The sequence below is a fragment of the Canis lupus genome, chromosome 22 (genome assembly GCF_003254725.2).
Source record: "Canis lupus dingo isolate Sandy chromosome 22, ASM325472v2, whole genome shotgun sequence".
In the NCBI taxonomy this organism is placed as follows: domain Eukaryota; kingdom Metazoa; phylum Chordata; class Mammalia; order Carnivora; family Canidae; genus Canis; species Canis lupus.
Window position 1 is genome coordinate 662,565 of NC_064264.1, and position 27,259 is coordinate 689,823.

At 47.7% G+C, this 27,259-nt stretch overlaps 1 protein-coding gene across 1 annotated transcript in view; it reads right to left on the reverse strand.

Moving 5' to 3' along the window:
* FAM124A (family with sequence similarity 124 member A) overlaps window positions 1-27,259 on the reverse strand; it is an 84,879-nt gene that overhangs the window by 33,817 nt on the left and 23,803 nt on the right. The window lies entirely within an intron of this gene.

Below are 27,259 nucleotides of genomic sequence, written 5' to 3' on the forward strand. Positions count from 1 at the left end.
GTTACAGCTTCAGCTACCCGGAGGGAGGCTAACTTCTCTTTCCCAACCAATACCAGTTCCCCATTGCCAAAATGACATCAGTACACAGGTAGCCTAAATGCATCAACTGCAGCTGGGAGGCAGGATTTGGTTATCTTCACACGGTGCTTTGAATATACCTGCGTGAATGGGGGAGGAGGCTCTCCGCAGTGGACTGCTAGGAAGACAATACCTTACTTGGCCATGATATGGAGATGACCAGTGTTAAAAATTAATAGAAGGACATCTTAACCCTTGGACTTCATATCATTACTTAGATGGTTCAACATTAGGCTTTCTCTTAAATAAATGACATTCCTCATTTACATGGTTTGAATGTCTTTTGTTTTAGAAAAGGAGAACATTAAAAAAAATCTTATTTGTATAAAAGTTAGGTGACAAACTGCAAAACCTAATTTCCTGGAAATCTCTAGAAAGTGAACAGGTAGTCAATAACCTAATGATTTGGGTGTGATTTCAGCCTTGCAGTATTAGGTATTTCCTTTACTTCTCTTTTTTTTAGTAAGATATCCTCTTTTGAGGTCCAAGGGGAAAAAATCTATTTGCAGTTTCTGACAACAAACATTACAGATAAGGAATACATTGGGATCAGACTAAAATGACATACATTTTGGAATTTTCAAAGTCATATACATATATTGTCACGTGCACATGGAAAATTCTCCAGAACAGATCATATGTTAAGCCACAAGTCTTAATAAATCTAAGAGGTCTGAAGTCACATCAACCATCTTTCTGATCACAGTGATATGAAACTAAAAATCAATTACAAGAAGATAATTGGAAAATTTACACATACGCAGAGATTAAACAACACGGTATTGAACCACCAAAGGGTCAAATAAGAAATCAAAAGAAAAGTGAAAAATTACTGTGAGAAAAATGAAAATGCAAATATAACATACCAAACTTATGGGATGTAGCAAAAGCAGTTCTAAGAGAGAATTTCATAATGATAAATGGCTATATCAAGAAATAAGAAAGATTTCACATAGCCTCACTTTACATCACAAAAAAGTAGGAAAACAATAAACAAAACCCAAAGTTAGTAGAGGAAGTAACAAAGAGCAGAAATACATGAAATAGAGACTAAAGAGACAATAAGGAAGATCTGTGAAACTAAGAGCTGTTTCTTTTCTTTCTTTTTTTTTTAAAGAGTTGTTTCTTTTTAAAATTTTAATTCTAGTGTAGTTAACATACAATGTTATATTCATTTCAGGTGTACAGTATAGCAACTTTACAATTAAGAGATAGTTTTTTGAGAGATAAACACAATTGACAATCTTAGATAGACCCACCAATAAAAAAGAGAGGACACAAATAAAATCAGAAATGAAAGCAATGTTACAACTGATATCACAGAAACACAAAGGATCAAAGATACTAGGATGAATAATTATATGGCAACAAATTGAACAGCCTAGAAGAAATGGATAAATTCCTAGAAACATACAACCTACCAAGACTAAATCACGAGGAAACAGAAAAATATGAACAGATCAATTCCTAGTAAGGAGACTGAATCAGTACTCAAAACCTCCCAATCAACATAAAGTCCAGGGCCAGATGGCTTCACTGGTGAAATCTACCAAACATTTAAAGAATTTCTGCCAAATCCTTCTCAACTCTTCCAAAAATAGAAGAGGAGGGAACATTTCCAAACATTTTATGAGTTCAGCATTGCCCTGATACTAGAACCAGACAAGCGTGTTACAAGGAAAAGAAATTACAGGTTAATATCCCTGATGAACACATACAAAAATGCTCAACAAAATACTAGCAAACTGAATTCACAAGATATTAAAAAGACCATATACCATGTTAAAGTGGGATTTATTCCAGGATTATAATGGTTAAACAGGAATCAATGCAATACACCACATCAACAAAATGAGGAAAAAAACTCTTACCATACTAGATATTGAGGGAATATACCTCAATAAAGGCCATATGTGACCAGCCAACAGCTAATGTCTTACCAATGGTGAAAAACAAAGCTTTTCCTGTAAGATCAGGAACAAGACAAGGATGGCCTCTCTTACTACTTTAATTCAACATCATACTGGAAGTCCTAGTCAGTCATTAGAAAAGAAGATGTGAAAAGCATCCAAACAAAAAGGAAGAAGTAGAACTGTTCCTTATTTGCAGATGACATGACACTATATATAGAAAGCCCTGAAGACCTCACCAAAAAACAGAGCTAATAACCAAATTCAGTAAAACTGCAAGATACAAAATCAATGTATAAAAATCTGTTGCAAAAAAAAAAATCTGTTGCATTTATATACACAAATAACTATCAGAGAGAGAGATTAAGAAAATCCCATTTACCTCAAAAAAACAAAATGGCTAGGATTAAATTTAAGCAAGGAGATGACAAACGTGTACACTGAAAATTATGAGACTAATTAAAGGAATTGAAGATGACATAAATAATGGAAAAAGTATCCCATGCTAATGGATTGGAAGAATTAATATTGTTAAAATGCCCATGCTATCCAAGGCAATCTACAGATCCAATGCAATCTCTATCAAAGTTCCAAAGGTATTTTTCATAGAAATAGGACAAATGGTCCCAAAATTTGTAAGGAGTCACAAAAGACCCCAAAAATCTAAAGCAATCTTGAGAAAGAAAAATAAAGCTGGAGGCACTGTAGTTCCTGATTTCAAACTATATTACAAAGCTAGAGTAATAAAAATAGTGGTATTGGCATAAAAACAGACACATGGATAAACTGAAACAGAATAGAGAGCCCAGAAATAAACACATATGGTCTATTAATTTACGACAAAGGAGAAAAAAAACAAAACAAAACAAAACAATAGGAAGACAGTCTCTTTAATAAGTGGTATTAGGAGAATTGGATGCTACATGCAAAAGAATGAAACTGGACCACTATCTTATACCACTCACAAAAATTAACCTGAAGCACACCAAAGATTTAGATATAAGATCTGAAGTCATAAAACTCCTAGAAGAAAACATAGGGAAAAAGATCTCTGACATTGTTTTAGTGATAATTTCTTGGATAGTCACCAAAAGTATAGGCAAGAAAAGCTAAAACAAACAAATGGGCATGCATAAAAATTAACTAAAAATGGATTAAAGACTTGAATTTAAGACCTGAAAACGAAAACTCCTAGAAGAAAACACAGGTGGTAAGCTCTTGACATTAGTCTTAGTGATGACTTTTTGGATTTGATACCAAATACAAAGGGGACCAAGGCAAAAATAAACAAGTAGGACTAAATCGAACTAAAAAGCTTCACAGCAAAGGAAACCATCAACATAATAAAAAGACAACCTACTGAACGGGAGAAAAATTCGTAAAATCATTTATTTGATAAAATATCCAAAGTATATAAAGGAATCTACCATTTAAGAGCAAAAAACACCCAATCTAATTTAAAAGTGAGCACAGATCTAAATAGGCATATTTTTCCCAAAGACATAGTGATGTGCGCCGATAGACACAGATGCTCAACATCCCTCATCGTCAGGGAAATGCACATCAAGACCACAGTGAAATATCCCCTTACACCCGACAGAATGGCTGTTTTCAAAAACACAAGAAATAACAAGTGTTGGTGAGGGAGGACGTGGAGAAAAGGAAACCCTTGCACACCGCTCGTAGGAACGTAGACTGGCGCAGCCACTGCGGAAAAGAGTATGAAGGTTCCCCAGAAAGTGAAATATAGAACCATCTGGCGGTTCCTTCTGGGTCTCTGTTGGAAGGAAAGAAAAACAGTAACTCGAAAAAATACTTGCATTCCCCCGTTCTTTGCAGCATTATCTGTAACAGCCGAGGCATGCATACAGCCTGAGGGTCGGCTGACGGATGAAATGGTAAAGGAAAGTGAGACGCACACCGGGATATTGCTCAGCCATAAAAAGGAAGAAAACAATTTACAACCCCATGGATGGACCTCGAGGGCATTATGCTAAGCGAGGTTAAGTCGGACAGGGACAGACAAGGCTGTAGGACGTCTCTTCTGTGTGGAGTCTAGTAGATACCGAGATCCTATTGACCTATCCTATATACAGTGATCCTATTGTCACTGCCAGTACTGGGGACCGAGGGGGGGGGTAAGGGGTGACACTGGTCAAGGGGTATAAACTTCCAGTCAGAAAATAAGGTAAGTCACGGGGTCATAACATACAGCCTGGTGGCTGCAGCTACAAAACACCTACTGCGTGTCTGGGGGGCGCCTTGACGGCTCAGTCGGGTAAGCGTCTGCCTTCAGTTTGGGTCATGATCTTGGGGGTCCTGGGACTGAGCCCTGTGTGGGGCTCCCCGCTCAGTGGGGTCTGCTTGTCCCTCTCCCTCTGCCCCTCCTCCCGCTTGTGCGCTCTAATAGATAAATAAAATCTTTAAAAAAAAAAGACTTTATTGCATTTTTGGACATTTCTTAAAAGTTCTGGTGATGGGTGTTCAGGAGGCCTTGTGATCATTTTGCAACGTGTCAGATCATTATGCTGTGCACCTGGGACTAACACAGTTTTTGTTAGTTGTATCTCAATTAAAAGGAAACAAATCCACATCAGAGCTTCTGAAGGCGAGGCTACGAGGAAACACGCGGGTGCAGACTCGCGAGCCGCAGCCACGGGAAGCCGGGCCGGTAGCCTGGGGTGCATGCGTCCTTACCACACACTCGAGGTGACTCTGGAACAGGAGGCCGAGGAAGGTAACCCCTCTCTGGAGCCCGTGCAATGTGTGTTATGCCAAAGCACAAAAGGGCATTTGAAGCTAACGCGCTCCTTGCTTCCAAAGGAAGTTCATCTGTCTGCTTCTAGAAGTTTTGGGTCTGTATTCCAGGGAAATGTAGGATGTACGAGGACAAGTATCGCTTGGCCGAAGTATTAAAAACTCTTAGGCTCTGAAGGTCTAATGAACAGTGTTTTGGTGAACAGGACCAGCCCGGGTTCCGAGTTCTACAAAGCAAGAATCCATTTCTCCCCTCAAAGTACCTCCTAACCTAATATATACATTCTTGTCACATTTATTCTTAAAAGAATTTGCTTATTTGAGAGAGAGCGAGAAAGCGAGAACGAGCGCACAAGTGGGGGGGGGAGGGAGGGACAAGCAGACTCCCTGCTGACAGGGGAGTCCACGCAGGACGTGACCCAGGACCCGTTTTTGTGACCTCTGTCCCCTGTCCCTACACTTCACAAGGGTCGGGCCTGTGGTGCGGCCTCCTGCAGCCCCTGAGCTCTCAGGGTACCTGCTCTGGAACCCGAACGCCCCACGGGAGGCGCTGGTGAAGGTGGGGCTGTGACGGGCCATGGCCTGCAGGCCCACGCGTGGGCAGGGCCGCGAGCTGCTTCTCCAGCTCTGCCCTGGCTACACCCAGCCCTGCACCTCCGCCCAGAGGCCACGAGCCTAGGCTTGTGCATCACTTGGTGCCGTCGCCCGCAAGGGGCCCCTCGCCCCCCTCCTGGTCGGGTGGCCAGGCTGTGCGGAGGGAGAGCGCGGGTGCCAGCCTGGGCCCGGGGGCTCCGCATCCTCAAACGCCATGCCCCAGCCCCACTTCAAGGCTGAAGAGGCGCCCTATTTGTGTTACGTTTTACCTACTACCTTACAGCCTTCGTATATTCTAAATACGGACTTTACAATTCTGTGCAGGGGGCCCCAATGGAAGGCCCCCAGAGCATCCCCCCAAATGGCTGAGAATACGTGCATCTTTCTCCAATGTTTATGACTTCTTTTCAAATAAACAAACATTACAGGAACACAAGGAACACCCAGCCTACATGGTTATCTTGCGACTTCCCTTACCTGCACGCGCCCGGCCGAGCCTGATGTCGGTCGGCATCTTGTCCCCCGCCTGCCCGAGGGTCGCACACGACGACGGGAATGCGCCGATGGGGGTAGAGCCATACCCAGCTTTGGCTGAGCTCCCTGCAAGCAGCTGCGGCGCTCCGAACATCCTGCTCCCACGGGTGCTAGCCTGAACCCCCCACAAGTAACCGAGGCGAAGGCGCCCCCACGCACACCCGCGCCAGTCAAGCTCCTGAGCTCTGGTGTTGGCCGACAGGGCCCGGGGGTGTCGAGTAGGCCCTGATGCTGGGAGGTCCGGGCAGCCACCACCCAGCTACGGGCGAGCCTGCTCTGCACGGGGCCCTCGGGGAGTGAGCGGGGCCAGGGCGGGGGGGACCCGCTCTGACAACGCAGTGGCCGCAGAGACTCACCAGTACTCACTGAGTGACGTCACATAGATGCTGACCCAGGCTGCGCCTGCCTCTGCCCCCTTCACAAGAACGGTTAACAAGTGTTCATGAACAAGGCCGCGCTGAGAAAACCCTACGGCTGGGGGTGAGGCCGAGGCCCCCCCGTAGCTCAGGAGCCCAGACGGACTCGGGAGCAGGTAAGAGAAGCAGCCTTGCTTCAGGGCACTGCCCCTCCCCCAGCAGCGGGCAGAGAGGCCTCCCCCGAGCCTCTAGTGGGAACAGGGGCCTCGGGTGGGCATCCGGCTCCTCCAGCATCGAGGGTTGCTTCTTGGGAGCCCCCACTCCTGTGTCACCTCATGAGGCTCCCGATGGGATCGGTGAGGCTTGACTGGAACTCTGGCTGTGATGCGGGGTGGGGGGGGGGCGGTTGGCACACTGAGTTCTACCTGCGGCAGCCCAGCAGCTGCCCCAGCCTGTGCAGAGCCCAGATGGTGGCACATCTGCCTGATTCAGGACTTGAGACGAAAAGCCTTCACAGCCCGGGGCCTGGTCTGTCCTCTGACCCAGGCAGGGGAGCTGAGTCACCGTCCTGCCCACTGCCCAGCGTGGCTCCTGGCCCTCCCTAACCGGGCAGCCCGGCTGGAACACCTGCAAGCTGCACAGCCCAGCAACACCTGGGTGCAGTTCGAATGCAGAACAAGCCAGTGGCACCACGCAGCGAGGTACCTGAGGGGTGGGCTGACTTGAGCCAAGACCGCAAACAAAGAGCCTGGCCAGGCTTGGTACTCTGCTCCACCCAGGCATGGGAGTCAGTTCCTAGCTCCATCCACTGGTGAGCATAGCTCCCGGCCCCACCGAGCCAGACGGCCTTCCAGAACACCTGAGAAGTTATGCGAAGTTCTCTCTTCTGCTCTATCTGGAGGGGGGAGCTAATTCGTAGCTTCAGTCACTGCTGAGGGTAGCCTTGGGCCCAGCTTGACAGGGAAGCCTGGCCGGAGCCCCTGGAATGGTTTGGCCCAGCAGCACTACAGCAGAAACCCTAGCTAGTAGCTCTGCCTGTCTTCAGAGGCACACTGGTGACCCAGTCTGCCTGGTTAGCTCCCCAAACAAGAGTCCTATCAGCGTTGGGGTGTACCGTGTGTGCATCCCAGCCCCTTGCCCCTCTGGGACACGGAAGTCAATCTGCAGCCCTGCCCAGTGCTGAACACAGCCTCTAACCATGCTAACCAGGAAACCTACCCAGAGCTCCTGGGAATCTCAGAAACTCACCATGCAGCCCTGATTCCTGTGCCATTGGAGCAGAGAACCCCACTAGTGGCTCTGCATCCCAGGGCCAAGATGGTGACCCCATCCGTCCAGGGAGCTTACTGTGTAGATCTGTGTGATTTGATTGCCAAAGAGCCTTGTGAGATCTGGGGAGTGTTCTGCAGCCCTGACCAGACAGGGAAGGTAATTTATTGCCACATCCAAAGCAGAATAGAGTCTCCAACCCCACCTGACCTGAAAACCTAACCAGAGCTCCCAGGAATCTGTACAGCCCATTTTGCAACTCCTATTATGGAAGCACTGAGTGGAGAACCCAGCCAGTGGCCCATCCATCTAAAGAGCTAGGATAGAGCCTTGTCAGGCCAGGGAACTTGGTGCAGAGTTTGTTCTAATTTGATCTCCAAACAAGAGCCTGGCCAGCCTTGGGGCCTGTTTGGGGCCCTGCCCGGGCAGAGAAACTACCTTGTAGCCCCATCTGCTGCTGAATACAGTTTTCAGCCCACTTGACTAGGGGGCCTAAATAGAGCACATGAGAAGCTGTAGAGTCCACCCTACAGCCCTGCTTACAGTGGCACATGAATGGACAGCACAGCACAGGGCTTTCCCTATCTGCAGAGCAAAACTGGTCTCAGTGGGATATTCAGTGCAAAGTCTAGCCTGATTCAGTTCTCAAATAATGAGCTGTGCAGGCCTTGAAGCCTATTCTGCTACTGCATCAGGACAGGGGAGCTAGTTCATAGCCCTGCCTGCTGTATAGTTTCCAGGCCCAGCCATCTGGGAAGCCTGACAAGGAACTCAGGCAGGCATGGAGCCCATCATACAGCCCTGCTTGAACAGGAAATCAAGAACAGTCTTGTCAAGTGTTATCAGCCAGCAGCTCCGCTCTACCCCTCTTTCTGTGACCTCGGGGCCTGGTCGGTGGCCTCATCCAAAAACAGACCCTGATAGCAAGCTCCACCTGCTCAAGTATGCTCTCAGCTGACATGTCCCGAACCCCAAGCTGAGCAGGCTGGTGAAGGACTGCCTGCCAAAGTGAACCTACAAAGTCTCGAAGAAAAAAAAATAGCCTATTCAAATGCATAGATACTAATGTAAGGAATCAAGGATCATGAAAAATTGGGTAAATGTGACACCACTAAAGGAATTAATAAAGCTCCAAAAACTGAATTAAGGGAATGGAAAAAATCTTAGGTGATTTTACTGTGGAGCTGTAACAGGGACCACTGTTTTAGGCCAGTTTCCTGATTTACTCCTAGGCCTGTCAAAGAATTCAGAATATTCCTCTTAAAGATGTTTAATAAACTACAACATGCAACTAAATGTAATTAGGAAAACAATTCATGAACAAAACGAGTTGAATAAAGAATGGAAGACATTAAAAAAAATCAACAAAATGAACAGAAATCCTAAAGCTAAAAATATACAACTTCAGTGGAGAATTCAATAAAGAACTTCGAAAACAGACTTGACTATGCAGAAAAAAGAATCATTGACTGAGCAGATAGGACATTAGAAATTATCCAGTCAGAGGAGCAAAAAGAAATGAAAAATAGTGAAGACACAGCTTACAGGATGTATGTGACATAATCAAAAGAAACAATATCCACATTATGGGAATCCCAGAAGAGAAAGAGAAAAGGACAGAAAGTAGATTTAAAGCAATAATCACCGAAAACTTCCCAAACCTGTGGAGAGAAATCGACATCCAGAAACATGAAGCCCAAAGCACCCTAGATAGGTTCAACCTACACAGGACTATACCACCACACATTATAATTAAAATTTCAAAAGTTGAAGACAAAGAACTCTGAAAGCAGCAAGAGAGGAGAGAAAAGTTCCATGCAGGGTCACTCCTATCACATGATCAGCAGGTTTTTCAACAAAAACTTTTCAGGCCAGGAGTGAACAGGATGATATATACAAAATATTAAAAGAAAAACTCTAAACCGAGAATTCTATTTCGAGCAAAGCTGCCCTCTCCAGAAATGGAGAGATATAATTTCCCAAACAAAAGCTGAAGGAGTTCATCATCACTGGACCTGTTTTAAGAGAAGCTAAAGGGAGTTATCTGAGTGGAAGTAAAAGGATCCTATTTAACATTGTAAAAACATAAGAAGATAGTGTGAAGCTCACTGGTAATGGTAAACATATAGTCAAGGTTAGATTTTATAATATGGTAATGGTGGTGTGTAATTCGTTTACAACTACAGTTTAAAAGTTAATAAAACAAGCATAGTAAAAATAACCCCAACTGCAATAATCTGTTATGGGATACAAAGTATAAAAATAGGTAAAGTCTAACATCAAAAATTTAAAATGTGAGTGGGAGGAGAAGTAAAAGTAAAAAGTTTAGGAATGCTATGGAAGTTGTTATCAGTTTACAATAGGGTGTTACAGGGGTGCCTGCCTGGCTCAGTTGGTGGAGTATGTGACTACTGATCTTGGGGATTTGAGCTCCACGTTGGGGGTAGAGAGTCCTTAAAAAATAAATAAAATGGGGTGTTATAATTTTAAGGTATTTTATGTATACCTCATGGTAGCTACAAGGGAAAACCCTAGAGAAATTACACAAAAGAACAGGATACAGAAGTCAAGGTATGCTGATTCTGGAAGGCATCAATATATTTAAATAGGTATGTGTATATGTAAAATATATAAAATATCTACATAAATATATAAAAATATATACATAAAATATATATAAAAACATAAGAAACAAGGAACAATGTATCTACAAACAGCCAGAAAACACTGAACAAAATGGCAATATTAAGTACCTATCAATAATTATTGTAAATATAGATGGATTAATTTCTCTAATCCAAAAATAGAGAACAGCTGAATGTATTTTAAAAACCCCACCAAGATCTAATGAAATGTTGCCTACAAGAGACTGACTTTAGCCTTAAAGATGCATGTGTCACTGAGGGGGGCATTTGATGGGATGCGCACTGGGTGTTATTCTAGATGTTGGCAAATTGAACACCAATAAAAAATAAATTTAAAAAAATAAAGAAAGAAAGTAAAAAAAAAAAGATACATGTAGACTGAGAGTAAAAGAATGGAAAAAGATATTTATTCAAGCACATGTTAAAAAAAAACCACGGATACCTATATTTTTATCAGACAAAACAGACTAAATTTAAACAAACAATGGAAAGAAGATACCAAAAGGCCACTGTATATTGATAAAGGGGTCAATCCTTCAAGAAAATATAATAATTTTGAATATTTATACTCCCAACAGTGGTCCAACTAAATATATAAAGCAAAACCTAACAGAAATAAACACCAAAAAATAATAGTTGAGATCTTTGTAAAACACTCTCAACAGTGGATTGGTCATCTAGACAGAGAATCATAAGAAAACAGCAGTTTTGAGCAACATTATGGACTAAATGGACCTAACACATGTGTACAGAGCAACCTATCCAACAAAGCAGAATATATATTCTCAGAATATATATTCTTCTCAAGCATTCATGAAATATTTCTAGGACAGACCATATGTTAGGTCACTGAATAAGTCTTAGCAAATTCAAGAAATTTGAAATCTTATCAATATCTTCTCTGAACACAATGGCACGAAACTAAAATATCAATAATAAGAAGAGTACCAAATTCACAAATACATGGAATTCAAACAGTGCTCTCTTGAATGACCAAGGGATTGAAGAATAAAGGAGAAATTTATAAGTATCTTTAGACAAATGAAAATGGAAACACGATATGCCAAAGCTTATGGGATGCAACCAAAGCAATTGTAAGAGGGAAGTTCATAACAATAAATTACCTACATAAGCAACAAGAAAGATATCAAGTAAACTTAACTGAATGCCTCAAAGAAGAGCAAACTAAGCCCTTTAACTGAAGGAAGGCAATAGTAAAGACTAGAACAGAAGTATATGAAATAGAAGGAAAGCAATAGGAAAGATTTTAAAAATTGGTGTTGGTTCTTTAAAAAGATAAAATTGACAAGACTAGCAAACTTAAACAAACATAAACAAAATTATAAATTAAAGAGCAGACATTACAACTGATATTACAGAAATACAAAAGATAATAAGAAGCTACTGTGAACACTACAAACTGGACAATCTAGAAGAAACTAAAAAAACCTTAGAAACATGCAACCTACTAAGATTGAATCATTAAGAAATAGAAAATCTAAAAAGACCAATTCCTAGTACGGATACTGAATCAGGAATCAAAAATCCCCCAACAAAGAAAACGCCAAGACCATATGGCTTCACAGGTGAGTTTTACCAAACATTTCCAGAAGAATTAACGCCAATCCTTAATGCTTTCAAAACACCGAAGAGAAAGAAACACTCCCAAACTCATTTTACAAAGCCAGTGATACGAAGCCAGGAAAGCACACTACAGGAAAACTACAGACCTACCCGTGATGAACAGAGATGTAAAAATTCTCAATAAAATAGCAAATCAAATTTAGTGCCATATTAAAAGGAACATTCACTGTGATCAAGTGAGATTTATCTTTGGGATGCAGGATATTTCAACATATGTGAATCAATAAATGTGATACATCATAGAATGAATGAAAAATCATATGATCCTCTCAATAGGTACAAAAGAATCATTCTTTCATGATAAAAAGTCTAACAAATTAGGTACAGAGCTAACTACGTCAATGTAATAAAGGCCTTATTTGACAAGCACACAGTGAACATCACACTTAATGGTGAAAATGAAAAAAATTTTTCTAACATCAGGAACAAGACCATGGTGTCCACTCTTATTACTCCCATTCAACATCCACTGGAAGTCTGAGCCAGAATAATGAGGCAAAAAAAATAATTTTAAATAAATTTAAAAATTAAAAAAATTTTTAAAAAGATAAAAGGCATCACAATGGAAAGGAAGAAGTAAAATGGTCTCTACCTCAGATGACATGGTTTTATATGTAGAGAATCCTGAAAACACCACCAAAAACCTGTTCAATCTAATCAATGCATTCAAGGAAGTTGCAGGATACAAAATTAACTATTCAAAAATCAGTAGCATTTCTGTAACAGGAAATTATTTGAAAAAGAAATGAAGAAAATGATGCCATTTTACGACAGCATCAAAGCCAATAAATTAGGGATAGATTTAACCAAAGACATTAACATTCTCTACACTGAAAACTACAAGATAATGATGAAATAAGCTGATGAAGACACAAATAGGGGTTCAATGTGTACGGATGAGAAGAACTAATATTAAAATGTCTACACCACCCAAAGCCTTGTGTAGAGTCAATGTAATCCTAATCAAGGTTTTGATGCCATTTATTACAGAAGTAGAAAAACCTAAAGTTTACATGGAACTCCAAAAGACCCCAAATATTCAAAGCAATCTTGAAAAGGAGGAACGAAGCTACAGGCATCACACTTCTAGATCTGAAGCTAATTTATAAAGCTATAATAATCAAAACAGTGTGGGACTGGCATAAAACCAAATGCACAGACCAAAAGAACCCACCTGACAGATGAGAAATAAACGCATATATGGTCAACTAATATTTGACAACGGGGCCAAGAATACCGAATGGAGAAAAGGCAGTTTTTTAATTAATGCTACTTGAGAAATTGGATATTCACACGTAAAAGAAAGAAAGGAGACTCTTACCACTCACAAAACTAACTCAAAATGAATCAAAGACTTAAATGTAAAATTAGAAACCATGAAATTCCTAAATGAAAACATGGGGAAAAAAACTCCTTGACATGGGTTTTGGCAATGAGCTTTTGGATATGATCCCTAAAGAACAAGCAACAAAATAAAAAACAAACAAGGGGGATGATATCAAACTAAAAAGCTTCTTTACAGAAAAAAAAAAAATCAACAAAAGGAAATGAACCCCTATGGAATGGGGGAAAAAAAGTAAAATCATATATCTGATTACTTATATATATCATGTATACTGTTTTAATATAAAATATAAAATACATAATTATATGAAATATCACATAGATGTAAAAAGAACCCATTATTCAATAGCAGAAAAATCAAATAATGCAATTTAAAAATGGAAAAACGAGGCACTTGGGTGGCTCAGACAGTTAAGCATTCATTGACTCTTGGTTTCAGTTCAGGTCATGATCTCAGGGTCGTGGAAAAAGCCCCATGTGGGGCTCTGCACTCAGCAAGGGGCCTGCTTCTCCGTCTCCCTCTGCTCCTCCTTCCTCCCTCTACTCATGCTCTCTCTAACAAATAAATAAGTAAAATCTCTTTAAAAATGGGCAAAGGATCTGAATAGTCATGTTTCCAAGGAGGTACACAAATAGCTAACAGGTGCTCAACATCACTAATCAATGGGGAAATGCAAATCAAAACCACAATAAGATACGGCCTCACACCTGTAAGAATGCCCATCATCAAAAAGGCAAGAGGTAACGAACGCCGGCCAGGATGCAGAGAAAAGGAAACCCTGATGCGCTGTGGGTGGGGGTGTGAATTGGTGCAGCCTATGCGGAAAACAGGATGGTGGCTGCTCAAATAATTAAAAATAGAATTACCATATGATCCAGCAATTCCACTTCTGGGTGTTATGTCCAAAGGAAAAAAAAAAAATCACTATGTCGGAGAAATATGTGAACCTGCACGTTCATAGCTTAGTATTATTATGTATTATTATACATAATAGTAGTATTATTTACAATTACGTGGAAACAACCTAAGTGTCCACCAATGTCTGAGTAAACTACTGTGGTATGTCTATATGATGGGATATTACTGAGCCATTAAAAAGAAGGAAATCCTGCCATTTGTGACGACGCTGATACATCTTGAGGGCATCATGTCATGTGAAGTGTATCATACAGAGGAAGGCAAATACCACATGATCCCACCTATATGTGGAATCTATGAAAAAGCCGGCTCATAGGAAAAAAAAGATCAGATTTGTGGTTACCAGAGGTTGGGTGGGAGGTGTTGGAATTCGGTGAAACTGGTCCAAAAGTACAGAGTTGCAGTTATTAAGAGAAATAAGTACCAGGGATGTAAAGTACATGGTGACCACAGTTAACATTGCTGCATGGTATGTTTCAAAGTTGTTAGGTGTAAATCCAAAGAATTCTCATCACAAGGAAAAAACTTTATTTTTTTTTTTGGTAACTATATGAAATGGCTGGTGGTCGCGAAACTTTTCACGATACGTGTGGGTCTACCAATTGTGCTGCACGTCTTAAAGTTATACGGTGCTCTATGTCAGTTACACCTCAATAAAACTAGACAAAATTTAGAAATCAATCCTTTCCCTCTATTTTATGGACTTCACCCCATAACCCACCTCCAGGGCTTTGCATTGTGTCAACCTAGCAGCTACTGAACTACGTCTCCTGGAATTCCCTTCTCTGTGCGATTCTGTTGGTCACAAGAGAAATGTGCCTGGGATGTGAAGTGGAAAGGTAGGGGCAGCCACTTCTCACAATCTACGGGTTGGAGCAGGGTGCTGGGCGCTCGGGCCGCTTGCACACGCGGAGCTGACCCACGGGCTCACCTGGTGGGCACGGGTGGCTCCTGGGCCTGCAGCCTCCAGCCTCCTCTGGACCTCCATCATGTCAGCTTCGCTGGGCCTGGTCAGGTGCCTCGCAGGTCCATCACAACATTGCCCTGATCTCCTCGACTTCCAACCAGTTTCCCCTCCTTTTTTTTTTTTTTTTTTTTTTTCAGTTTCCCCTCCTACCCGTCGATCAGATCTGGGGAGATCTCAGGCCCCACATAGCCTTCTCCACCAGCTCCCATGACGATATACAGACCTTATGCCAGACCACTCATAAGCCCGAGGGACCCCTGCCTGATAGAGCGGTCCTACCAGGTGCTTATTTTTATTACCCTCCTTTGACAGATATGGAAACTGAGGCACAGAGAGGGAACATTAACTTGCCCAGGGTCACAGAGCTAAGCATTTGGAAGACATGGGATATAAATGCACACCCTGGCTCAAAGGCCAAACTTGGGATCGTCATTTTTGTAATATGCAAAATGGTAAGAGAAAGGATTCTCAGCTATTGGGGGGCTAAAGCCTAAATTAAATAAATTTTAAAAAAATGTTCAGAGAGATGCAGATACATGTTAAGAAGTGGAAGCTGTTGCTATGGAAGACGCCACGGTATATGTGATTCTGGAGCTCTATTCGGCTGCAGCGGAAGACATCTCAGAGCACAGCCACCAAGCCCAGCCACACCGGGGACTGATAATCGGGAGCTGGGGTGCTGGGAAGGGGTGAAGACCGAGTCCCAAGGAGGGATCAGCAGCAGGAGTTGCCTTGGCTCTGGAGCAGCCCTAGGAGACGAGGAGCGAGGACACCCGGCAGGGACAGAAGGTGCCCGGTGGGTCCCCCGAGCGGTGGCTCCCATCCTGCCATTTTAAGGATTGGTTTGTGCCATTTCTAATTGATTTCCTCCTCCTAGGCCTTCGGCAGAGAACAGTCACAGGCATCAGAGTATGGTTCCTGAGCGGACGTGAATGGTTCTGGCTATTAGAGTAACCAGTCTCCCTCGACTTCATCTGTGGCCACACAAAGAACATTCCCGCACCTTCCAAAAGTTATAGTTGAGGACCGCCCACTGTCACCTGGAGCGAGTCTTATAAAAGGAACCTACTGAGATTCAGCGCCCGGAAACATCTGTGTTTTGGGGTCTGGATTGTCTTTTTAATCTAATCATGAACGTTGTGCTTCTCTTTTTGCTTTGGCTTCCAGGAAGCTCAACATATAATCCTCAGCTCCCTTTGGTCTGTCCTTGCCCGTCTATACACTTTCTCATCTCTTAGGACAACTATTCTGTGATTTATATATTTACTTAGACTATTTCTAGAAGTAAGGCGGTAGGTAATCTATAAATGCCAAATACAGACATCAAGCGGGATTGAAGAATATAGAATAAAACCAAACAGCGTTACACGACATTGTGAACAAGCAGACATGAAAGGAGGGACCGTGCGGCCTCGCCTGCTTCCCAAAGGGCCCGGAGGGATCTGCGCCCAGCGGAGCGCCTCTGACCCACGCAGGTCCTCTCCTAAGAGTCCCTGGGTCTGCTGCCCACTTGGACGAGGCCACTCAGCCGAGCAGAAGCCTTACTGTGAGGCCTCGTGGAGCTGTGGCTGCATCACGCATGTGTTACCACGACTGCTCAGCCGGGGTGCACGGCGCCCCACGCAGCCCCCCGCCCCACTCTGGGGCACCCAGGGAGCGGCCTACCCACCCAGAGCACCCAGGAGGCCCGGTGGGGGGGGCACTGGGGCGCACAGGCCACAGCCCTTTGCAGGTGTGCACACAGCCCGAGGACCAGTGCAGTAGGCGGTCCAGGCTCTGCTCCCCCCCAGGGCCCGAACCCTCTCCTCCTCCATGCCTCCTTCGGGTGCACAGCCCAGCCCACACAGCAGGGGGGGAGGTCACTCGATGGGACAGGCAGGGGCTGCAGGGCCTGGGGCACTCTCTGCCCTCCCGCGGGTGGCTGGGTGGGTGAGCCTGACCTTTGGTGCTGCTGGCCATGCAGTGCTGTTTTAAGAGCAGTCGAGTGGGATGTCTGGGTGGCTCAGTGGTTGAGCACCTGCCCCTGGCCCAGGGCGTGACCCCGGGGTCCCAGGATCAAGTCCCACATCGGGCTCCCTCCATGGAGCTTACTTCTCCCTCTGCCTGGGTCTCTGCCTCTCTCTGTGTGTGTCTCGAATGAATAAATAAATAGAATCTTTAAAAAAAATTAAAAGAAGTCAAGTACGGAGAGCCTGCTGGGGTGGGCACCATGACGGCCACTCTGGTACCTGTTAACCAGATCCTTACAGGTGTCCCCCCTAGACCACCCTGGCAAGGAAGTAACACTCAAACTTTCTGGGTGACAACGCTATAGGGGTGAACAAAGAAGGTGCCAGAAGTTCCCTGAGCATACAGTTCCAGAGGGTCCGGGGAACCCACGCTCTTGCCATGAGGCCCAAGAATCATGCAAAAAGGTCCTGAAATTCCAAGTAATGTTTTGGATTTCCATTTCGTAGGATAAAAGGTTGGAGGTGAGAAAGAGAGAACTAATCAAAAGGTCTAAAGCTTTTTAGCAAAAGCTCTTTTGGGACAGGTAAGAAAAAAAAGTAAACAGAATATATATGTATGTATATTTAAAATATTTATATATATTTTATTTATTTATTTATTTATTTATTTATTTTATTTTATTTGAGAGAGAGTAGAGTGAGAGAGAAAGTGTCCAAGTGGGGTAAGGGGCAGAGGGAGAGGGAGAAACAGACTCCCAGGACCCTGGGATCCTGACCTGAGCCAAAGGCAGACGCTCAGCCAACTGAGCCACCCAGGCACCCTCAGAACATGTTTTTAAAGAAAACTTACATATACCACTTACATGACCAAAGAACAAACCAAAAACCAAAAACCAAAAACTGAAAAGAAACTGTATTAAAATGCTCTGTTGTGGTAGTAGTAATAGGGTCATTAAGAACAATCTGTCATTCCCATATCCAAAATCTATTAAAGATTTTATGAACTCAATGCCCCCCCCAAAACCAAATAATCCAGTTAAGAAGTGGACAAAAGGTATGAGTACGCATTTTTTCCAAAGAAGACATCCAGATGGCTAAAAGACACATGAAAGATGCTCAACATTGCTGATTATGGGGAAAATACCAATAGAAGCCACAGTGAAATATCACCTCACGCCCGTGAGAATGGTTAAAATTAATGACATGAGCAACAACAGGTGTTGGCGAGGACGCAGAGAAAGGGGAGCCCTCCTGCACTGCTGGCGGGAATGCGAGCAGAACAGTGTGGAGGGTCTTCAAAGAGTTCAAACTAGAGCTACCCTACGACCCAGCAATTGCTCCTCTGGGTATTTACCCAAAAGACACAAAAATACTGATTCGAAGGGGCACCTGCACCCTGCTGTTTATAGCAGCATTACCCACAACAGGCAAACTATGGGGAGAGCCCCACGTCCATCCAGCGAGGGATGGATAAAGGTGTGGTCTTCATATAAGAAAATATTACCCAGCCATCAAAAAGAATGAAATCTCACCACGTGCAACGATGTGGATCGAGCCAAGTGTGTGTATCATGCTACGTGAGATAAGCCAGTCGGAGACAAATACCATATGATCTCACTCATGTGTGGAATTTAAGAAAGAAAACAGATGAACATATGGGAAGGGGAAGAAGAGAAGAAGAGAGGGAAACAGGCCATAAGAGAGTCTTAATGACAGACAACCAACTGAGGGTTGACGGACAGAGGGGGGTGGGGGATAAGGGTGAAGGAAGGAGGGGGTGAGGGATAGGGGTGAAGGGGGAGGGGGAATGGGGATGGGTGTGAAGGGGGAGGGGTGGGGGATGGGGTGAAGGAGGGAGGGGGTGGGGATGGGGGTGAAGGAGGGAGGGGTGGGGGAATGGGGTAAAGGAGGGAGGGGGTGGGGGATGGGGTGAAGGAGGGAGGGGATGGGGTAAAGGAGGGAGGGGATGGGGGATAGGGTGAAGGAGGGCACCGGTGCCGAGCCCCGGCTGTTGTACGTAGGGGATGCATCACTGAACCAATTATTGCACCATATGTTAACTAAAATCTAGATTTTATTTAGATTCTTATTTCCAAAATAAAATCTGGGTACTTTGGTTTTATTACTTTCTCTTTTTTTTAAATTGTGTTTATTTATTCACGAGAGACCCACAGAGAGAGAGAGAGAGGCAGAGACACAGGCAGAGGGAGAAGCAGGCTCCATGCAGGGAGCCCGACATGGGACTCGATCCCGGGTCTCCAGGATCATGCCCAGGACTGAAGCCACTGAGCCACCAGGCTGCCCAGTTTTATTACTTTCTAATAAAGATTAGAAACTATGAAAACATTAAGGAATCACCCAGCACGCCCGCCTAGCACACCTCGAGCTGCCTCGAGCTTGCGCACGTCGCACCCCGGGGCGCAGCCTGGACCAGCAGGTCCCCTGGCCACCCTGTCCCTGTCTAGTACCACACGGAGCCGGGAGGACACCTTCCGAGCTTTTGCTCAAGCCCGCGGCTCCGGGAAGGGCCGGGCCGTCCACTTCCTGCCCTGCCTCGCAGACACGATGTGGTTGACCCGTAGGGGACCAGCGCTGCCTGCAGGGAGGCGTCCGGCACACGCAGGAACAGCAGCACTTGCTCCCAGACCCACCACCAACCCCAGGACGGACCAGACTACAGGGAGGCCAAGGGGAAAGCAGCTCTAAGATTAAGAGCAAAAAAAAAAAAAAAAAAAAAAAAAAAAATGCTTAAAATTCCTCATTTTCCTTCCTCTGTCTCAGAGATCTGATTCCAAGTCTTGCCAAGGCCCGTAATCACAGCTCACTTCTTTTTTTTTTTCCTAAAAAAAAAATTCACTTTTCCTTCCAGGCCTGAAAGAGCTATGATGTCACTTACACATCCTGCAGGAATGCTAAACCCAGACGATGCTTGGGGGAACGGTTTTCTGGGGGACTTTCAACGGGTCTGGGTAGTCTGGGCAGGTGCTGCGGCCGCCAGAGTATGGCTGGGCTCCTCGGAGTCCGCACCGGGAGCCACGAGCCTCGTGGGGTGGCCAACGGGCCCAGCGGCCTCCTGCTTCCACGGTGGATGCCTCGGCCCATCCTGTGCGCCTCCCATGAGAACACCAGACGCCGGGGTGGGTGGGGGGGGACAAGCTCCGTCTACGGAGTAGCGCTGTGCAGCGGACACCAGGCTTAGGGCTGGGAACAGGACAGAAACAGCTTTAGGTTTTGCACAGTGGAGGAAAACCATGCACAAAGCAAAAAAGGCAGCCTCCTAGGTGGGAGATGCTCTTCCAAGTCATACGTCTGACACGGGATTAACGCTCAGAATATACAAGTAACTTGGACAGCTCGGCAACGACAATGACCCAGACAGCAAACAATGCGATTAAAAAAAATAAAAAACAAAAACGGGCAAATGACCCAAATACACATCTCTCCTGGGGAGGCATCCAGCCGGCCAAGGGGCCCACGAAAGGATGCTCAACACGCAGGATGCTCAGCGTGACTCCCGGTCAGGGAAATGTGAATCCGAACGACCACGAGGTGCCGCCTCACACCTGTCACGGTGGCCGTCTTCAAGAAGGGAAGAAATAAAAAATAAAAAATAAAAAATAAAAAGAAGAAGGGAGGACGGGAAGGAAAGGAGGCCCCGGGGTGCTGGCCGCGGGAGACAGTCCGGGGGCTCCCCGAATACCTAAAGGTGGAGCCACCACATACCTGGCGGCACCACTGCCGGGGGCTCCCTGACTGCAAAGGATACGCTCATCCCCGTGGTCGTCGCGACAGTTCTTAAGAAACGGCGGCGGCCCGAGTGTGCCCGGGCAGACGAAGGGACACGGGCGCTGTGCACACGCCCGCACGCCCACGCACACACACAGGGGGACTGCTCGGCCACGGAGGCAGAGTGCGGTCTTGCCACCTGCAGCGGCACGGCCGGGCCCCAAGGGTGTTACAGCAAATACGTCAAAGACAGACACGGGACGGACGATTTCACATGGGTGTGGGATCTAAAGGACAAAAACCAACCGACCAACCCAAACAGAGATGGGCTCGTCGCTGCGCAAAAGCACCCGGCGGCCGCCAGACGAAGGAGGGAAGGGCTGGAACTTCTGATGATAAAATACAAAAGCCGCGGCCATGCGCAGGGCAAGCAGCTAATGACACTGGGAGACGGCAGCTGGGCTCATCGTGGGGTCACGTCCCGGGCGGGCAGAGGTGGAGTCACTGCGCTGCACACCTGGAACTAACGTCCTCCGTCGGCCACACTTCAATAAAGTAAAATAACATAAAGGAAATATCTTCAATAATAAACAGACGGGCTCCAGTGGGTTTTGGGTCACTGTGATGGGGGTGGGGGGTAAGAGATTCTCTTTTTTTTTTTTAAAGAGGAAAAAGGTACAATGGCGATTCCATTCTGATGAAAACCAAACGAGTCTTAGGAAGCTCTGCTCGCCTTCCAGACACTTCTTGTGACTTGACTCTTTGTTTCCCCCTTAAAAAAAAAATGGATACAGGACTGACACGTACCCTCATGTGCAGTTGTACAGGCTGATGAGGTGGGGCGCACGGGAACATCGGGAGACAGTCCACCAGCTTGCAGCCTGAGCTCCCCATGCGCCCCCCCAGGCCTGCGGGAAGTGCGATGCGGACGCTGTGCCAGGCGGATGCAGCCCAGGCCGCGGAGCCAACATGGAGCAGCTGGGTCATCCTGCCTTCACGGAGGCCGCGCGGTGAGGGTGCAGGGGGGACGTGCACCACCCCCGGGAGCTCCTGGACCAGGGAGCCTGCGAGCTCCCTGCCCGCCCAAGTCTGAGAAGCACCCGCGGGGGGAGGACGGGGAGCAGCACAACCCACCAGCTCCGAGTCTGCCGCCCTGGCCGGGGCCAGCACCCCGCCTGCCCGCCCACCCACGGGTCACAGCCGACGGTGGCACTTCTCAGTCCCCCAGCTCAGGCGCCAGTGGCCCCCACTGGTGGCAACGCCAAGAGGGTGAGGACGGTGCTGGAGAGCCGTGAGCACACAGTGGCACCTGCTCAGCAAACCATTAGCATCCCTGTCACATCACGATGCCTTCTTGGCTAAACTCGCCGCTGCATAAGCTCCTCCCCAGGCAGAAAGCCCACCCACCCGAGCCGCCGGGGGTCCTGCAGCTAGAAGCAGGCGCAGAGGCGGTGGAGGGGGCACAGGGCGGGGCGGGCACAGGAGAGAGGCACCGGGGCCCCCGCAGGTGCCAGCGAGGTAGGGGGTGCAGGTCAGGGTGGGCACGGGAGGAGAGGCACTGGGGCCCCTGCAGGTGTCAGCGAGGCTGGTGAGAGCCCCGCGGAAAGGTGGTGGCTGAGCCGGCGCGGGCGGCAGGGGCGCGCGGGGTGGAGCCACAGCGCCCCAGGAGAGACGGCTTGCATTGTCCGCGGCACTCTTGCCCTTGGCTCACGATGGGTGCTGGCCTTTTCTTGAAGCGGTTGGTCCCCAGATGCGCCCCTGCCGTCAGGACGGCGACTCGGAGCCCTGGGGCTCCCCCGGGCACCCACACCCAGCTCAGGCATCGGCTCCTCCCGGCAGCCCCTGGCGACCGTGACCCCCACCCACACCCGTCTGCTCCGTCCAGTGGCCGCGGATGCTGACGAGTGGCACCTCCAAGGCATCCGTCCATGTGTCCGAGGAACTCTGTGAGGGGAGGATCGTTACCCTGAGTTTCCGACTAGAAAACCGAGTTTCAGCAACATAATGCCCCACGCCCGGCAGCCCTCTGCTAGGAAGCAGGAGTCAGGGGCCAACCCCAGGACCTTTGACTGCAAAACCTGTGCCTGCCCTGGCCTGTGCATGTTAGATCCCCGCACCTGGGCCTGCACCTGGGCCCGCACCTGGGCCTCTTGGTTCGCGTGATGCTGCCTCCACTGGACTGTGAGATGCCGAAGGAGCGGGGAGGGCGGTGTGAGCACAGAGGGGGGTCCCTTCAATGGGGGTCACAACCCAGATGTCAGGCTAGAGGGTGGCCAGGGACCCATCTGAGGTTCAGGGCTCTAGGCCCTCTTCCCCAACCTCAAATTCATTCAGAAATTCATCCATTTGACGATCTAGTAGTAGAGACACGTAACAACCAAGAAAACAGAGAAACAAAATAACAAGAAACAAAATAACTAGATAGGAGCAAGGGAAGAAAAGGAGAGGATGTAATAGAGTGCGGCGGTCAAGGAAAGGGCGCCACCTCAACCAGGGCAGCCAGGGAAGGCGTCTCGGGAGCCTGAACGACGAGAAGGAACCTGACGTGGGAAGGTCTTGGCGGAGGTCATTCCACACGGACAGAACAGTAGGTGCAAAGGTCCTGAGGGAGGAGCGAGCCTGCTACATCTGAGGAACCCAAAGCAGGCCTGTGAGGGAGGCACAGGGAGCAAGACAGGGGTGGGGGGGGGGGAAGAGGGGGACGAAGCCAGCGAGGCAGGTCGTAGCGCAGCTGATGTCGAAGCCTGAGGCCCGGGTGAGGGTCCCCAGGGGGCTGCAAGGGCCCCGAGCCGCCCCTGGAGAGTCTTAATCTTGAGAGACACAGGTGTGATGCCCGTAAACACGCACCCACATGAGCCCGAGGATGCAGGGCGAACCTCAGGAAGGCCAGCCTTACCCCAGGCTCCGGCCTCCGGGAGCAGATGGAGGGGTGCGGCCTCACGAAGAACACGCGCTCTCCGCTTCCGTGGAAAACAGGTCTCACCCCGAGCCCGGCCGGCGGGAGCGTGGACTGGCGCCTACGGAAAGTCAGGGTCCCTCCCCTCGGGCAGTCGAACACAAGTGCACCCGGGTCGCTAGCTGCACGTCTGTGTAGACGCCCGAAAGAAGAGAAAAGAGGAGGGTGAACAGATCGTGCACCCCCCGTGCCCCCCCCCCCTCCCGTGCACGGCAGCGTTCCTCGCAGGAGCCCAGGACGGCCGCAAGCCCAGAGCCCGTGAGCACCCATGGGGGTCTGATGCGGCCGTTCCCGGTGGACAGTCAGGCTCGGCAAGGTGGGGACCCAGCGCGGCCCACGGCACGCAGGACCTTGACAGCGTCCTGCCAAGTGCAGTAGGCCGGGGCCGCAAATACCGCGGGGCCGCACTTGGGCAGTGCCACGTGTGGGTGACACCTAAGAGCTCTCCGGGGAAGGACGTCCCGGCTCGAGCCCGGCGACGCTTCACGATTCCGTGCCAGACGTCTGGCCTTTTAAACCTTACGCAGATCCTCTTGTTCTGGACGCGTCTCCTCGTTGGCCCCATGCGGACCGAGAACCGCCGGTGAGCACCCTCCACGGACAGAGGCTTCCAAGCCCTGGGACGCCGCGGGGGACGGCGGAGGGCAACCCGCTGGCAAACATCCCGTGGCCTAATGCAGCCGTCACATTCCCTCTGTGGAACCCAACAGCCTTCGGCTGTGCCTCTGTGCGTGTCGGGGTGGGGGGCTCCGAGTCGTGCCCTCAGGAGAGCTCCGGCCCGCCCGCGGCTCCCATGCCAGGCCTCCCCCAAAGGAGGCGGGTGGCCTTCCCCTGAGGCGCATGCTCTGGCCATTCCCGGGAGCTCCCCAAGGAGACCTCCATGCTGCGCAGGGGGTGGGGGCGCCGGGGCCTAGGACTGGGCACCTGAGCAGCTATACGGCACAGGTGTGCCAGGGGCGGGCGGTTGGCTGGGGATTCAGAGCCAAGCTCACTGCTACTATGTCCCAAAGGCCTAAGAGACACAAATTGGGGGAGGCTCTCTGACGATGTACTCCCCCCAGGAGTAGCCGAGTCCCCGCGTCCCCGGTGGAGGCGGGACCACTTTGTTGCCCACCCTTGCTCCATGCGGTGGCTCTTTCCCGCACTATGCTTGAGGCGCCCGGGGCCCCTCTGCAGCACCACGTGGGCAGGCGCTTGCTGAGGCCCTGCTGCACTTAGGAGCTCTTGTGCATCCTAAACACGGCTTATTTCTACCTCGCGGACGCTGGATCCCATCACTGATGACCTCACACTTTGTTTCTGCTGCTGGAGAACTTCGGGTCAAACCCCGGGGGACTTCTTGCGGAAGAATAGTGTCCAGCAGAACTCTCTGCGACGATGGGAATTTTCTGGACCTGAGCTATCGGGTATGGTGGCCGCTGGGCACGTGTGGCTCCTGAGTCCTTGAAATGCGTTTAGCGAGACAGAGAAACTGGATTTTTTTGCATTTTAATGAATTCAAGATTTAAATGTAAATGGACGCACGTGGCTCCTGGCTACCAATTAGCTGTAAGCGCTGCAAGGGAAATGCCTGCATTCTGGATGTGGTCTTTGTGGTTCATCCGACTTTCCTATCAATAGATTCCATCTGCTTCAAATCCCTTTGCTGTCTAATTATTTTTATTGGTCTTCTTTTTTTATTTTTTTTTTAATTTTTATTTATTTATGATAGTCACAGAGAGAGAGAGAGAGGCAGAGACACAGGCAGAGGGAGAAGCAGGCTCCCTGCAAGGAGCCCAACGTGGGATTCGATCCCGGATCCCGGGGTCACACCATGAGCCAAAGGCACATGCCCCACCGCTGAGCCACCCAGGCGTCCCTGAAATCTTTTAAAAATGTGACATCTAATAAGTACAAAAAAGAAGAGATAACATGCCCACATTCCCAATTTCCTTGATGGGGTACGTCTTCCCCCTTTTGTGCAAAATCGAGTAACGAATATGTTCCTTTAAGGGCAGGACGCCACGGGAGCTGGGGAGAGGCCCTGTCTTCTGTTTCTCTGCCCTGTTTCTTCATCTGGGAGCTGCTTACACACACATTTAGTGTGTAAGAATTCGTTGAGCTGTGTATTTATGATGTACGCACTTTTCCATCTATTATTGATACTATCCTTCAGGGAAGAGTAAAGGGAAACCTGTGGTAGCTGAGGCACAAGATTAGTTCAGCTCTAGGGGACACGGAAGGATTCAGGGAACATGGACCATGACTCCGGAAAGCTGCGCTTGCCCCTCATCGAGCATCGATGACATTTTCCAGGAACATGTTTTTCAGAGGGATCTTGGGGAACTTCCGACACTTGCAGCCCCCCTGCCTCCCCTTCCCTCCCTTTTTCCCCCCAGATCAGGAAGTGCCAAGAAAGAGGGAGAGATGAGCTTCAGGAGGAGGACGTCTTTCTTTCCATCCTATCGGATCTTAGTCAAAAACATTCCAAATTCTTATAAAAAGCTGGGTAGGGCAGCCCGGGTGGCTCAGCGGTTTGGTGCCGCCTTCAGCCCAGGGCGTGTCCTGGGATCGAGTCCCGCGTCGGGCACCCTGTGTGGAGCCTGCTTCTCCCTCTGCCTGGGTCTCTGCCTGTCTCTGTGTGTCTCTCATGAATAAATAAATAAAATCTTAAAAATAAATAAATAAATAAAAATAAAAAGCTGGGTAGCTCCCCTAGTCGGGCGGGGGGCGGGGGGGGAACGTTCATCTTTTGTTCTCCAGAGTAATTTAATCAGGGTGGGGAGGTGTCTGGAATAGTTAATGGGGCAGGATGAGGAAATAAAATGCAGTTATAGTTGAAGAAAGCCCCTAAGAACTACCCAACCGAGATCTGCTCCAGCATATAACACCACCCAGCCGAGCAAAAGCAACTTACGTTAAAAATCATAATTGAAAATACAGTTTGGGAAACATATATGCTAAGGGTGATGTGGAGAGAGGGCGTTCTCTCAACCGGATCCCTCTCCGTGACTCAGATGTCTTCATTTTGCTGAAGACAGAGACATACACTTTTGCTTTTAAGCAAACAGGCTTTTTTTTTCCAGCGTATTTCCCGCGAGAGCGAGGGGCTGCCGTCCGCAGTGGCTCCGACCTGGTGACCCGTGCGGATGCCCACGGTCCAGCATCGTGACGGGGCTACTGGCCGTCTCCGTTCACATTGATTGACCCCCGCGACATATCACTGTGTGGGACGGAGCCCCGCGTTCCTGGGACCAAGATACAAATCTGTTTTTCTTTTAAAGATTTTATTTATTTATTCATGAGAGACACAGAGAGGGAGAGGAAGAGACACAGGCAGAGGGAGAAGCAGGCTCCATGCAGGGAGCCCGACGCAGGACTCCATCCCAGGACTCCAGAATCATGCCCTGGGCCGAAGGCAGGTGCTTAACCGCTGAGCCACCCAGGGATCCCCCAAATCTGTTTTTCTTACTGTTTTCACACTTTGATGCTCTAACTTCAAAAGCCTGCACCTGTACAGGTTTTATAACCATTTACACGTGTGAATCTTCTTCGAAATACTCTTTCAACGGTTCCTTTGAGCACGGTCCCGGCCAAGCTTTTATTTTTTAATTTTATTTTTTGTTTTTTTT